We start from the raw sequence: 17004 nt of genomic DNA on the forward strand, positions 1-17004 counted from the left end.
CATGCTATAGGAAGGGTCTCAGGATTGGAATGGGAAGGAGTTGGATATCACATCTCAGGCTATAGGAAGGGTCTCAGGTTTGGTATAAGCATTGAGATATCACATCTCATGCTATAGGAAGGGTCTCAGGTTTGGAATGGGAAGGATTTGGATATCACATCTCATGCTAAAGGATGGGTCTCAGGTTTTTTATTAGAAACATTGAGATATCACATCTCATGCCATAGGAAGGGTTTCAGGATTGGAATGGGAAGGATTTGGATATCACATCTCATGCTAAAGGAAGGGTCTCAGGTTTGGAAGGGGAAGGATTTGGATATCATATCTCATGTTATAGGACGGGTCCCAGGTTTGGTATTAGAAGCATTGAGATATCACATCTCACGGTATAGGAAGGGTCTCAGGATTGGAATGGGAAGGAGTTGGATATCACATCTCATCCAATAGGAAGGGTCTCAGGTTTGGAATGGGAAGGAATTGGATATCACATCTCATGTTATAGGAAGGATCTCAGGATTGGAATGGGAAGGATTTGGATATCACATCTCATGCCATAGGAAAGGTCTCAGGTTTGGTATAAGCATTGAGATATCACATCTCTGCTATCGGAAGGGTCTCAGGATTGGAATGGGAAGGAGTTGGATATACCATCTCATGTTATAGGAAGGGTCTCAGGTTTGGTATTAGAAGCATTGAGATATCACATCCCATGCTATAGGAAGGGTCTCAGGATTGGAATGGGAAGGACCTGGATATCCAATCTCATGTTATTGGATGGGTCTCAGGTGTGGTATTAGAAGCATTGAGATATTCACATCTCATGTCATAGGAAGGATCTCAGGTTTGCTATTAGAAGCATTGAGATATCACATCTCATGCTATAGGAATGGTCTCAGGATTGGAATGAGAAGGAGTTGGATATTACATTCTTGCTATAGGATGGGTCTCAGGTTTGGAATGGGAAGGAGTTGGATATCACATATGCTATAGGAAGGGCCTCAGGTTTGGAATGAGAAGGAGTTGGATATCACATCTCATGCTTTAAGACGGGTCTCAGTTTTGGTATTAGAAGCATTGAGATATCACATCTCATGCTATAGGAAGGGTCTCAGGTTTGGTATTACAAGCATTGTGATATCACAGCTCACGCTATAGGAAGGGTCTCTGGTTTGGAATGGGAAGGATTTGTATATCACAACTCATGCCATAGGAAGGGTCTCAGGTTTCGTATAAGCATTGAGATATCACATCTCTGCTATCAGAAGGATCTCAGGATTGGAATGGGAAGGACTTAGATATCACATCTCATGCTATAAGGAGGGTCTCAGTTTTGATATTAGAAGCATTGAGATATCACATCTCATGCTATCGGAAATGTCTCAGGATTGGAATGGGAAGGAGCTGGATATCACATCTCATGCTAAAGGAAGGGTCTCAGTTTTGGAAGGGGAAGGATTTGGATATCACATCTCATGTTATAGGACGGGTCTCAGGTTTGGTATTAGAAGCATTGAGATTTCACACCTCATGGTATAGGAATGGTTTCCGGATTGGAATGGGGAGGAATTGGATATCATATCTCATGTTATAGGACGGGTCTCAGGTTTGGTAGTAGAAACATTGAGATATCAAATCTCATGCTATAGGAAGGGACGCAGGATTGGAATGGGACGGAGTTTTATATCACATTTCATGCTATAGGAAGGATCCAGGTTTGGTATTAGAAGCATTGAGATATCACATCTCATGCTATACGAAGGGTCTTAGATTTGGAATGGGAAGGAGTTGGATATCCCATCTCATGTTATAGGACGGGTCTCAGGTTTGGTATTAGAAGCATTGAGATATGACATCGCATGCTGTAGGAAGGGTCTCAGGTTTGGAATGGGAAGGAATTGGATATCACATCTCATGCTATAGGAAGGGTCTCAGGTTTCGTATTAGAAGCATTGAGATATCAAGTCTCATGGTATAGGAAGGGTCTCAGAATTGGAATGGGAAGGAGTTGGATATCACATCTCAAGCTATAGGAAGGGTCTCAGGATTGGAATGGGAAGGAGTTTGATATCACATCTCATGCCATAGTATGGGTCTCAGGTTTGGTAGAAGCATTGAGATATCACATCTCATGCTATCGGAACGGTCTCAGGATAGGATGAGTTGGATATCCCATCTCATGCTATAGGAAGGCTCTCAGGTTTGGAAAGGGAAGGAGTTGGATATCACATTTCATGTTAGAGGAAGGATCTCAGGTTTGGTATTAGAGGCATTGAGATATCACATCTCATGCTATTGGAAGGGTCTCAGGATTGGAATGGGAAGGAGTTGGATATCACATCTCATGCTATAGGAAGGGTCTCAGGTTTGGAACTGGAAGGAGTTGGATATCACATCTCATGCTATAGGGAGGGTCTCAGGTTTGGAAGGTGATTTGGATATCACATCTCATGTTATAGGAAGGATCTCAGGTTTGGTATTAGAAGCATTGAGATATCACATCTCATGCTAACGGATGGGTCTCAGGATTGGAATGGGAAGAAGTTGGATATCACATCTCATGCTATCGGAAGGTTCTCAGGTTTGGAACTGGAAAGAGTTGGATATCACATCTCATGTTATAGGAAGCGTCTCAGGTTTGGTATAAGCATTGAGATATCATATGTCTGCTATTGGAAGTGTCTCAGGATTGGAATGGGAAGGAGTTGGATATCACATCTCATGCTATAGATAGGCTCTCAGGTTTGGAAAGGGAAGGAGTTGGATATCACATTTCATGTTAGAGGAAGGATCTCAGGTTTGGTATTAGAGGCATTGAGATATCACATCTCATTCTATAGGAAGGGTCTCAGGATTGGAATGGGAAGGAGTTGGATATCACATCTCATGCTATAGGAAGGGTCTCAGGTTTGGTATAAGCATTGAGATATCACATCACATGCTGTAGGAAGGGTCTAAGGATTGGAATGGGAAGGACTTGGATATCACATCTCATGCTATAGGTAGGCTCTCAGGTTTGGAAAGGGAAGGAGTTGGATATCACATTTCATGTTAGAGGAAGGATCTCAGGTTTGGTATTAGAGGCATTGAGATATCACATCTCATGCTATAGGAAGGGTCTCAGGATTGGAATGGGAAGGAGTTGGATATCACATCTCATGCTATAGGAAGGGTCTCAGGTTTGGTATAAGCAATGACATATCACATCTCATGCTATAGGAACGGTCTCAGGATTGGAATGGGAAGGAGTTGGATATCACATCTCAAGCTATAGGAAGGGTCTCAGTATTGGAGTGGGAAGGAGTTGGATATCCCATCTCATGTTATAGGAAGGATCTCAGGATTGGAATGGGAAGGATTTGGATATCACATCTCTTGCTTTAGGAAGGGTCTCAGGTTGGAATGGGAAGGAGTTGGATATCACATCTCAAGCTATAGGAAGGGTCTCAGGTTTGGTATTAGAAGCATTGAGATATCAAGTCTCATGGTATAAAAAGGGTCTCAGAATTGGAATGGGAAGGAGTTGGGTATCACATCTCATGCTATAGGAAGGGTCTCAGGTTTGGTATAAGCATTGATATATCACATCTCATGCTATAGGAAGGGTCTCAGGATTGGAATGGGAAGGAGTTGGATATCACATCTCATGCTATAGGAAGGGTCTCAGGTTTGGTATAAGCATTGACATATCACATCTCATGCTATAGGGACGGTCTCAGGATTGGAATGGGAAGGAGTTGGATATCACATCTCAAGCTATAGGAAGGGTCTCAGTATTGGAGTGGGAAGGAGTTGGATATCCCATCTCATGTTATAGGAAGGATCTCAGGATTGGAATGGGAAGGATTTGGATATCACATCTCTTGCTTTAGGAAGGGTCTCAGGTTGGAATGGGAAGGAGTTGGATATCACATCTCAAGCTATAGGAAGGGTCTCAGGTTTGGTATTAGAAGCATTGAGATATCAAGTCTCATGGTATAAAAAGGGTCTCAGGATTGGAATGGGAAGGAGTTGTATATGACATCTCATGCCATAGGAAAGGTTTCAGGTTTAGTATAAGCATTGAGATATCCTATCTCTGCTATCGGAAGGATCTCAGGATTGGAATGGGAAAGAGTTGGATATCCCATCTCATGTTATAGGAAGGGTCTCAGGTTTGGTATTAGAAGCATTGAGATACCAACTCTCATGCTATAGGAAGGGTCTCAGGATTGGAATCGGAAGGACTTGGATATCCCATCTCATGTTATTGGACGGGTCTCAGGTGTGGTATTAGAAACATTGAGATATCACATCTCATGCTATAGGAAGGGTCTCAGTTTGGAATGGGAAGGAGTTGGATATCACATCTCAAGCTATAGGAAGGGTCTCAGGTTTGGTATTAGAAGCATTGAGATATCAAGTCTCATGGTATAAAAAGGGTCTCAGAATTGGAATGGGAAGGAGTTGGGTATCACATCTCAAGCTATAGGAAGGGTCTCAGGATTGGAATGGGAAGGAGTTGTATATGACATCTCATGCCATAGGAAAGGTTTCAGGTTTAGTATAAGCATTGAGATATCCTATCTCTGCTATCGGAAGGGTTTCAGGATTGGAATGGGAAGGATTTGGATATCACATCTCATGCTAAAGGAAGGGTCTCAGGTTTGGAAGGGGAAGGATTTGGATATCATATCTCATGTTATAGGACGGGTCCCAGGTTTGGTATTAGAAGCATTGAGATATCACATCTCACGGTATAGGAAGGGTCTCAGGATTGGAATGGGAAGGAGTTGGATATCACATCTCATCCAATAGGAAGGGTCTCAGGTTTGGAATGGGAAGGAATTGGATATCACATCTCATGTTATAGGAAGGATCTCAGGATTGGAATGGGAAGGATTTGGATATCACATCTCATGCCATAGGAAAGGTCTCAGGTTTGGTATAAGCATTGAGATATCACATCTCTGCTATCGGAAGGGTCTCAGGATTGGAATGGGAAGGAGTTGGATATACCATCTCATGTTATAGGAAGGGTCTCAGGTTTGGTATTAGAAGCATTGAGATATCACATCCCATGCTATAGGAAGGGTCTCAGGATTGGAATGGGAAGGACCTGGATATCCAATCTCATGTTATTGGATGGGTCTCAGGTGTGGTATTAGAAGCATTGAGATATTCACATCTCATGTCATAGGAAGGATCTCAGGTTTGCTATTAGAAGCATTGAGATATCACATCTCATGCTATAGGAATGGTCTCAGGATTGGAATGAGAAGGAGTTGGATATTACATTCTTGCTATAGGATGGGTCTCAGGTTTGGAATGGGAAGGAGTTGGATATCACATATGCTATAGGAAGGGCCTCAGGTTTGGAATGAGAAGGAGTTGGATATCACATCTCATGCTTTAAGACGGGTCTCAGTTTTGGTATTAGAAGCATTGAGATATCACATCTCATGCTATAGGAAGGGTCTCAGGTTTGGTATTACAAGCATTGTGATATCACAGCTCACGCTATAGGAAGGGTCTCTGGTTTGGAATGGGAAGGATTTGTATATCACAACTCATGCCATAGGAAGGGTCTCAGGTTTCGTATAAGCATTGAGATATCACATCTCTGCTATCAGAAGGATCTCAGGATTGGAATGGGAAGGACTTAGATATCACATCTCATGCTATAAGGAGGGTCTCAGTTTTGATATTAGAAGCATTGAGATATCACATCTCATGCTATCGGAAATGTCTCAGGATTGGAATGGGAAGGAGCTGGATATCACATCTCATGCTAAAGGAAGGGTCTCAGTTTTGGAAGGGGAAGGATTTGGATATCACATCTCATGTTATAGGACGGGTCTCAGGTTTGGTATTAGAAGCATTGAGATTTCACACCTCATGGTATAGGAATGGTTTCCGGATTGGAATGGGGAGGAATTGGATATCATATCTCATGTTATAGGACGGGTCTCAGGTTTGGTAGTAGAAACATTGAGATATCAAATCTCATGCTATAGGAAGGGACGCAGGATTGGAATGGGACGGAGTTTTATATCACATTTCATGCTATAGGAAGGATCCAGGTTTGGTATTAGAAGCATTGAGATATCACATCTCATGCTATACGAAGGGTCTTAGATTTGGAATGGGAAGGAGTTGGATATCCCATCTCATGTTATAGGACGGGTCTCAGGTTTGGTATTAGAAGCATTGAGATATGACATCGCATGCTGTAGGAAGGGTCTCAGGTTTGGAATGGGAAGGAATTGGATATCACATCTCATGCTATAGGAAGGGTCTCAGGTTTCGTATTAGAAGCATTGAGATATCAAGTCTCATGGTATAGGAAGGGTCTCAGAATTGGAATGGGAAGGAGTTGGATATCACATCTCAAGCTATAGGAAGGGTCTCAGGATTGGAATGGGAAGGAGTTTGATATCACATCTCATGCCATAGTATGGGTCTCAGGTTTGGTAGAAGCATTGAGATATCACATCTCATGCTATCGGAACGGTCTCAGGATAGGATGAGTTGGATATCCCATCTCATGCTATAGGAAGGCTCTCAGGTTTGGAAAGGGAAGGAGTTGGATATCACATTTCATGTTAGAGGAAGGATCTCAGGTTTGGTATTAGAGGCATTGAGATATCACATCTCATGCTATTGGAAGGGTCTCAGGATTGGAATGGGAAGGAGTTGGATATCACATCTCATGCTATAGGAAGGGTCTCAGGTTTGGAACTGGAAGGAGTTGGATATCACATCTCATGCTATAGGGAGGGTCTCAGGTTTGGAAGGTGATTTGGATATCACATCTCATGTTATAGGAAGGATCTCAGGTTTGGTATTAGAAGCATTGAGATATCACATCTCATGCTAACGGATGGGTCTCAGGATTGGAATGGGAAGAAGTTGGATATCACATCTCATGCTATAGGAAGGTTCTCAGGTTTGGAACTGGAAAGAGTTGGATATCACATCTCATGTTATAGGAAGCGTCTCAGGTTTGGTATAAGCATTGAGATATCATATGTCTGCTATTGGAAGTGTCTCAGGATTGGAATGGGAAGGAGTTGGATATCACATCTCATGCTATAGATAGGCTCTCAGGTTTGGAAAGGGAAGGAGTTGGATATCACATTTCATGTTAGAGGAAGGATCTCAGGTTTGGTATTAGAGGCATTGAGATATCACATCTCATTCTATAGGAAGGGTCTCAGGATTGGAATGGGAAGGAGTTGGATATCACATCTCATGCTATAGGAAGGGTCTCAGGTTTGGTATAAGCATTGAGATATCACATCACATGCTGTAGGAAGGGTCTAAGGATTGGAATGGGAAGGACTTGGATATCACATCTCATGCTATAGGTAGGCTCTCAGGTTTGGAAAGGGAAGGAGTTGGATATCACATTTCATGTTAGAGGAAGGATCTCAGGTTTGGTATTAGAGGCATTGAGATATCACATCTCATGCTATAGGAAGGGTCTCAGGATTGGAATGGGAAGGAGTTGGATATCACATCTCATGCTATAGGAAGGGTCTCAGGTTTGGTATAAGCAATGACATATCACATCTCATGCTATAGGAACGGTCTCAGGATTGGAATGGGAAGGAGTTGGATATCACATCTCAAGCTATAGGAAGGGTCTCAGTATTGGAGTGGGAAGGAGTTGGATATCCCATCTCATGTTATAGGAAGGATCTCAGGATTGGAATGGGAAGGATTTGGATATCACATCTCTTGCTTTAGGAAGGGTCTCAGGTTGGAATGGGAAGGAGTTGGATATCACATCTCAAGCTATAGGAAGGGTCTCAGGTTTGGTATTAGAAGCATTGAGATATCAAGTCTCATGGTATAAAAAGGGTCTCAGAATTGGAATGGGAAGGAGTTGGGTATCACATCTCATGCTATAGGAAGGGTCTCAGGTTTGGTATAAGCATTGATATATCACATCTCATGCTATAGGAAGGGTCTCAGGATTGGAATGGGAAGGAGTTGGATATCACATCTCATGCTATAGGAAGGGTCTCAGGTTTGGTATAAGCATTGACATATCACATCTCATGCTATAGGGACGGTCTCAGGATTGGAATGGGAAGGAGTTGGATATCACATCTCAAGCTATAGGAAGGGTCTCAGTATTGGAGTGGGAAGGAGTTGGATATCCCATCTCATGTTATAGGAAGGATCTCAGGATTGGAATGGGAAGGATTTGGATATCACATCTCTTGCTTTAGGAAGGGTCTCAGGTTGGAATGGGAAGGAGTTGGATATCACATCTCAAGCTATAGGAAGGGTCTCAGGTTTGGTATTAGAAGCATTGAGATATCAAGTCTCATGGTATAAAAAGGGTCTCAGGATTGGAATGGGAAGGAGTTGTATATGACATCTCATGCCATAGGAAAGGTTTCAGGTTTAGTATAAGCATTGAGATATCCTATCTCTGCTATCGGAAGGATCTCAGGATTGGAATGGGAAAGAGTTGGATATCCCATCTCATGTTATAGGAAGGGTCTCAGGTTTGGTATTAGAAGCATTGAGATACCAACTCTCATGCTATAGGAAGGGTCTCAGGATTGGAATCGGAAGGACTTGGATATCCCATCTCATGTTATTGGACGGGTCTCAGGTGTGGTATTAGAAACATTGAGATATCACATCTCATGCTATAGGAAGGGTCTCAGTTTGGAATGGGAAGGAGTTGGATATCACATCTCAAGCTATAGGAAGGGTCTCAGGTTTGGTATTAGAAGCATTGAGATATCAAGTCTCATGGTATAAAAAGGGTCTCAGAATTGGAATGGGAAGGAGTTGGGTATCACATCTCAAGCTATAGGAAGGGTCTCAGGATTGGAATGGGAAGGAGTTGTATATGACATCTCATGCCATAGGAAAGGTTTCAGGTTTAGTATAAGCATTGAGATATCCTATCTCTGCTATCGGAAGGGTCTCAGGATTGGAATGGGAAAGAGTTGGATATCCCATCTCATGTTATAGGAAGGGTCTCAGGTTTGGTATTAGAAGCATTGAGATACCAACTCTCATGCTATAGGAAGGGTCTCAGGATTGGAATCGGAAGGACTTGGATATCCCATCTCATGTTATTGGACGGGTCTCAGGTGTGGTATTAGAAGCATTGGGATATCACATTGCATGCTGTAGGAAGGGTCTCAGGTTTGGAATGGGAAGGAATTGGATATCACATCTCATGTCATAGGAAGGATCTCAGGTTTGCTATTAGAAGCATTGAGATATCACATCTCATGCTATAGGAAGGGTCTCAGGTTTGGAATGGGAAGGATTTGTATATCACATCTCTTGCTATAGGAAGGGTCTCAGGTTTGGTAGAAGCATTGAGATATCACATCTCATGCTATAGGAAGGGTCCCAGGATTGGAATGGGAAGGAGTAGTATATGACATCTCATGTCATAGGAAGGGTCTCAGGTTTGGTATAAGCATTGATATATCACATCTCTGCTATCGGAAGGGTCTCGGGATTGGAATGGGAAGGAGTTGGATATCCTATTTCATGTTATAGGAAGGGTCTCAGGTTTGGTATTAGAAGCATTGAGATATCACATCTCATGTTATAGGAAGGGTTTCAGGATTGGAATGGGAAGGACTTGGATATCACATCTCATGCTATAGGGAGGGTCTCAGGTTTCATATTAGAATCATTGAGATATCACATCTCATGCTATCGGAAGGGTCTCAGGATTGGAATGGGAAGAAGTTGGATATCACATCTCATGCTAAAGGAAGGGTCTCAGGCTTGGAAGGGGAAGGATTAGGACATTACATCTCATGTTATAGGACGGGTCTCAGGTTTAGTATTAGAAGCATTGAGATATCACATCTCATGGTATTGGAAGGGTCTCAGGATTGGATTGGGAAGGAGTTGGATATCCCATCTCATGCTATAGGAAGGGTCTCAGGTTTGGTATTAGAAGCATTGAGATATCACATCTCATGCTATAGGAAGGGTCTCAGGTTTTGTATTAGAAGCATTGAGATATCAAGTCTCATGGTATAGGAAGGGTCTTAGAATTGGAATGGGAAGGAGTTGGATATCACATCCCAAGCTATAGGAAGGGTCTCAGGATTGGAATGGGAAGGAGTTTGATATCACATCTCATGCCATAATATGGGTCTCAGGTTTGGTAGAAGCATTGAGATATCACATCTCATGCTATCTGAAGGGTCTCAGGATTGGATTTGGATGGAGTTGGATATCCCATCTCATGCTATAGGAAGGGTCTCAGGTTGGAATGGGAAGGAGTTGGATATCACATCTCATGTTATAGGAAGGATCTCAGGATTGGAATGGGAAGGACTTGGATATCACATCTCATGCTATAGGAAGGCTCTGAGGTTTGGAAAGGGAAGGAGTTGGATATCACATTTCATGTTAGAGGAAGGATCTCAGGTTTGGTATTAGAGGCATTGAGATATCACATCTCATGCTATCGGAAGGGTCTCAATATTGGAATGGGAAGGAGTTGGATATCACATCTCATGCTATAGGAAGGCTCTCAGGTTTGGAAAGGGAAGGAGTTGGATATCACATTTCATGTTAGAGGAAGGATCTCAGGTTTGGTATTAGAGGCATTGAGATATCACATCTCATGCTATCGGAAGGGTCTCAGGTTTGGAACTGGAAGGAGTTGGATATCACATCTCATGCTATAGGGAGGGTCTCAGGTTTGGAAGGGGATTTAGATATCACATCTCATGTTATAGGAAGGATCTCAGGTTTGGTATTAGAAGCATTGAGATATCACATCTCATGCTATCGGATGGGACCCAGGATTGGAATGGGAAGGAGTTGGATATCACATCTCATGCTATAGGAAGGGTCTCAGGTTTGGAACTGGAAGGAGTTGGATATCACATCTCATGTTAAGGGAAGTGTCTCAGGTTTGGTATAAGCATTGAGATATCACATCTCTGCTATCGGAAGTGTCTCAGGATTGGAATGGGAAGGAGTTGGATATCCCATCTCATGTTATAGGACGGGTCTCAGGTTTGGTATTAGAATCATTGAGATATAACATTGCATGCTGTAGGAAGGGTCTAAGGATTGGAATGGGAAGGACTTGGATATCACATCTCATGCTATAGGTAGGCTTTCAGGTTTGGAAAGGGAAGGAGTTGGATATCACATTTCATGTTAGAGGAAGGATCTCAGGTTTGGTATTAGAGGCATTGAGATATCACATCTCATGCTATAGGAAGGGTCTCAGGATTGGAATGGGAAGGAGTTGGATATCACATCTCATGCTATAGGAAGGGTCTCAGGTTTGGTATAAGCATTGAGATATCATATTGCATGCTGTAGGAGGGGTCTAAGGATTGGAATGGGAAGGACTTGGATATCACATCTCATGCTATAGGTAGGCTCTCAGGTTTGGAAAGGGAAGGAGTTGGATATCACATTTCATGCTAGAGGAAGGATCTCAGGTTTGGTATTAGAGGCATTGAGATATCACATCTCATGCTATAGGAAGGGTCTCAGGATTGGAATGGGAAGGAGTTGGATATCACATCTCAGGCTATAGGAAGGGTCTCAGGTTTGGTATAAGCATTGAGATATCACATCTCAGCTATAGGAAGGGTCTCAGGATTGGAATGGGAAGGATGTGGATATCACATCTCATGCTAAAGGATGGGTCTCAGGTTTTTTATTAGAAACATTGAGATATCACATCTCATGCCATAGGAAGGGTTTCAGGATTGGAATGGGAAGGATTTGGATATCACATCTCATGCTAAAGGAAGGGTCTCAGGTTTGGAAGGGGAAGGATTTGGATATCATATCTCATGTTATAGGACGGGTCCCAGGTTTGGTATTAGAAGCATTGAGATATCACATCTCATGGTATAGGAAGGGTCTCAGGATTGGAATGGGAAGGAGTTGGATATCACATCTCATCCAATAGGAAGGGTCTCAGGTTTGGAATGGGAAGGAATTGGATATCACATCTCATGTTATAGGAAGGATCTCAGGATTGGAATGGGAAGGATTTGGATATCACATCTCATGCCATAGGAAAGGTCTCAGGTTTGGTATAAGCATTGAGATATCACATCTCTGCTATCGGAAGGGTCTCAGGATTGGAATGGGAAGGAGTTGGATATCCCATCTCATGTTATAGGACGGGTCTCAGGTTTGGTATTAGAATCATTGAGATATCACATTGCATGCTGTAGGAAGGGTCTAAGGATTGGAATGGGAAGGACTTGGATATCACTTCTCATGCTATAGGTAGGCTCTCAGGTTTGGAAAGGGAAGGAGTTGGATATCACATTTCATGTTAGAGGAAGGATCTCAGGTTTGGTATTAGAGGCATTGAAATATCACATCTCATGCTATAGGAAGGGTCTCAGGATTGGAATGGGAAGGAGTTGGATATCACATCTCATGCTATAGGAAGGGTCTCAGGTTTCGTATAAGCATTAACATATCACATCTCATGCTATATGAACGGTCTCAGGATTGGAATGGGAAGGAGTTGGATATCACATCTCAAGCTATAGGAAGGGTCTCAGTATTGGAGTGGGAAGGAGTTGGATATCCCATCTCATGTTATAGGAAGGATCTCAGGGTTGGAATGGGAAGGATTTGGATATCACATCTCTTGCTTTAGGAAGGGTCTCAGGTTTTTTATTAGAAACATTGAGATATCACATCTCATGCTATAGGAAGGGTCTCAGGTTGGAATGGGAAGGAGTTGGATATCACATCTCAAGCTATAGGAAGGGTCTCAGGTTTGGTATTAGAAGCATTGAGATATCAAGTCTCATGGTATAAAAAGGGTCTCAGAATTGGAATGGGAAGGAGTTGGGTATCACATCTCAAGCTATAGGAAGGGTCTCAGGATTGGAATGGGAAGGAGTTGTATATGACATCTCATGCCATAGGAAAGGTTTCAGGTTTAGTATGAGCATTGAGATATCCTATCTCTGCTATCGGAAGGGTCTCAGGATTGGAATGGGAAAGAGTTGGATATCCCATCTCATGTTATAGGAAGGGTCTCAGGTGTGGTATTAGAAGCATTGAGATACCAACTCTCATGCTATAGGAAGGGTCTCAGGATTGGAATCGGAAGGACTTAGATATCCCATCTCATGTTATTGGACGGGTCTCAGGTGTGGTATTAGAAGCATTGGGATATCACATCGCATGCTGTAGGAAGGGTCTCAGGTTTGGAATGGGAAGGAATTGGATATCACATCTCATGTCATAGGAAGGATCTCAGGTTTGCTATTAGAAGCATTGAGATATCACATCTCATGCTATAGGAAGGGTCTCAGGTTTGGAATGGGAAGGATTTGTATATCACATCTCTTGCTATAGGAAGGGCCTCAGGTTTGGTATGAAAAACATTGAGATATCACATCTCATGGTATAGGAAGGATCTCAGGATTGGAATAGGAAGGAGTTGGATATCACATCTCATGTTATAGGAAGGATATCAGGTTTGGTATTAGAAGCATTGAGATATCACATCTCATGCTATAGGAAGGGTCTCAGGATTGGAATGGGAAGGAGTTGGATATCACATCTCATGCAATAGGAAGGGTCTCAGGTTTGGTAGAAGCATTGAGATATCACATCTCATGCTATAGGAAGGGTCTCGGGATTGTAATGGGAAGGAGAAGTATATGACATCTCAGGCCATAGGAAGGGTCTCAGGTTTGGTATAAGCATTGAGATATCACATCTCTGCTATCGGAAGGGTCTCGGGATTGGAATGGGAAGGAGTTGGATAACCCATCTCATGCTATAGGGAGGGTCTCAGGTTTCATATTAGAAGCATTGAGATATCACATCTCTGCTATCGGAAGGGTCTCAGGATTGGAATGGGAAGGAGTTGGATATACCATCTCATTTTATAGGAAGGGTCTCAGGTTTGGTATTAGAAGCATTGAGATATCACATCCCATGCTATAGGAAGGGTCTCAGGATTGGAATGGGAAGGACCTGGATATCCCATCTCATGTTATTGGATGGGTCTCAGGTGTGGTATTAGAAGCATTGAGATATTCACATCGCATGCTGTAGGAAGGGTCTCAGGTTTGGAATGGAAAGGAATTGGATAGCACATCTCATGTCATAGGAAGGATCTCAGGTTTGCTATTAGAAGCATTGAGATATCACATCTCATGCTATAGGAATGGTCTCAGGATTGGAATGAGAAGGAGTTGGATATTACATTCTTGCTATAGGATGGGTCTCAGGTTTGGAATGGGAAGGAGTTGGATATCACATATGCTATAGGAAGGGCCTCAGGTTTGGAATGAGAAGGAGTTGGATATCACATCTCATGCTTTAAGACGGGTCTCAGTTTTGGTTTTAGAAGCATTGAGATATCACATCTCATGCTATAGGAAGGGTCTCAGGTTTGGTATTACAAGCATTGTGATATCACAGCTCATGCTATAGGAAGGGTCTCTGGTTTGGAATGGGAAGGATTTGTATATCACAACTCATGCCATAGGAAGGGTCTCAGGTTTCGTATAAGCATTGAGATATCACATCTCTGCTATCAGAAGGATCTCAGGATTGGAATGGGAAGGACTTAGATATCACATCTCATGCTATAAGGAGGGTCTCAGTTTTGATATTAGAAGCATTGAGATATCACATCTCATGCTATCGGAAGGGTCTCAGGATTGGAATGGGAAGGAGCTGGATATCACATCTCATGCTAAAGGAAGGGTCTCAGTTTTGGAAGGGGAAGGATTTGGATATCACATCTCATGTTATAGGACGGGTCTCAGGTTTGGTATTAGAAGCATTGAGATTTCACACCTCATGGTATAGGAAGGGTTTCCGGATTGGAATGGGGAGGAGTTGGATATCATATCTCATGCTATAGGAAGGGTCTCAGGATTGGAATGGGAAGGAGTGTGATATCAAATCTCATGCCATAGGAAGGGTCTCAGGTTTGGTATTAGAAGCATTGAGATTTCACACCTCATGGTATAGGAAGGGTTTCCGGATTGGAATGGGGAGGAGTTGGATATCATATCTCATGCTATAGGAAGGGTCTCAGGATTGGAATGGGAAGGAGTTGGATATCACATCTCATGCTATAGGAAGGGTCTCAGGTTTGGTAGAAGCATTGAGATATCACATCTCATGCTATAGGAAGAGTCTCATGATTGGAATGGGAAGGAGTTGGATATCACGTCTCATGTTATAGGAAAGGTCTCAGGTTTGGTAGTAGAAACATTGAGATATCACATCTCATGCCATAGGAAGGGTCTCGGGAGTGGAATCGGCAGGAGTTGGATATCACATCTCATGTTATAGGAAGTGTCTCAGGTTTGGTATTAGAAGCACTGAGATCTCAAATCCCATGCTAAATGAAGGGACGCAGGATTGGAATGGGAAGGAGTTGGATATCACATCTCATGGTATAGGAACGGTCCGACTTTGGTATTAGAAGCATTGAGATATCACATCTCATGGAAGGGGTTCAGGATTAGAATGGGAAGGAGGTGGATATCATCTCGTGTTATAGGAAAGATCCCAGGTTTGGTAATAAGAGCATTGAGATATCACATCTCATGCTATAGGAAGGGCCTCATGATTGGAATGCGAAGGAGTTGGATATCACATCTCATGTTATAGGAAGGGACTCAGGTTTGGTATTAGAAGCACTGAGATATCAGATCTCATCCTTTAGGAAGGGACTCAAGTTTGGTATTTGAAGGAGTGAGATAATAAATCTCATCCTATCGTAAGGGTCTCAGGATTGGAATGGGAAGGAGTTGAATATCACATCTCATGCTATAGGGAGGGTCTCAGGACTGGAATGGGAAGGAGTTGGATATCACATCTCATGCTATAGGGAGGGTCTCAGGATTGGATTGGGAAGGAGTTGGATATCACATCTCATGTTATAGGAAGTGTCTCAGGATTGGAATGGGAAGGAGTTGGATATCACATCTCATGCTATTGGAAGGGTCTCAGGATTGGAATGGGAAGGAGTTGGATATCACATTTCATGCTTTAGGAAGGGTCTCAGGATTGGAATGGGAGGGAGTTGGATTTCACATCTCATGCCATAGGAAGGTCTCAGGTATGGTAGAAGCATTAAGATATCACATCTCATGCTATCGGAAGGGTCTCAGGATTGGATTGGGAAGGAGTTGGATATCCCATCTCATGCTATAGGAAGGGTCATAGGGTGGAATTGGAAGGAGTTGGATATCACATCTCATGCTATCGGAAGGGTCTCAGGATTGGATTGGGAAGGAGTTGGATATCACATCTCATGCTATAGGGAGGGTCTCAGGTTTGATATTAGAAGCATTGAAATATCACATCTAATGCTATCGGAAGGGTCTCAGGATTGGATTGGGAAGGAGTTGGATATCACATCATGCAATAGGAAAGGTCTCAGGTTTGGAATGGGAAGGGTTTGGATATCACATCTCTTGCAATAGGAAGGGTCTCAGGTCTGGTATTAGAAACATTGAGATATCACATCTCATGGTATAGGAAGGGTCTCAGGATTGGAATGGGAAGGAGTTGGATATCATCTCATGCTATAGGAAGGGTCTCAGGATTGGAATGGGAAGGTGTTGGATATCACTTCTTATCCTGTAGGAAGGGTCTCAGGTTTGGAATGGGAAGCATTTGGAGATCACATCTCTTGCAATAGGAATGATCCAAGGTTTGGTATTAAGAGCCTTGAGATATCACATCTCATGCTATAGGAAGGGTCTCAGGATTGGAATGGGAAGGAGTTGGATATCACATCTCATGCTATAGGAAGGGTCTCAGGTTTGGTAGAAGCATTGAGATATCACATCTCATGCTATAGCAAGGGCCTCATGATTGAAATGGGAAGGAGTTGGATATCACATGTCTTGCAATAGGAAGGGTCTCAGGTTTGTTATTAGAAACATTGAGATATCACATCTCATGCCATAGGAAGGGTCTCAGGAGTGGAATCGGCAGGAGTTGGATATCACATCTCATGTTATAGGAAGTGTCTCAGGTTTGGTA

Source organism: Ambystoma mexicanum, chromosome 13 (genome assembly GCF_040938575.1).
Source record: "Ambystoma mexicanum isolate Mex_15411 chromosome 13, UKY_AmexF1_1, whole genome shotgun sequence".
Taxonomy (NCBI): Eukaryota; Metazoa; Chordata; class Amphibia; order Caudata; family Ambystomatidae; genus Ambystoma; species Ambystoma mexicanum.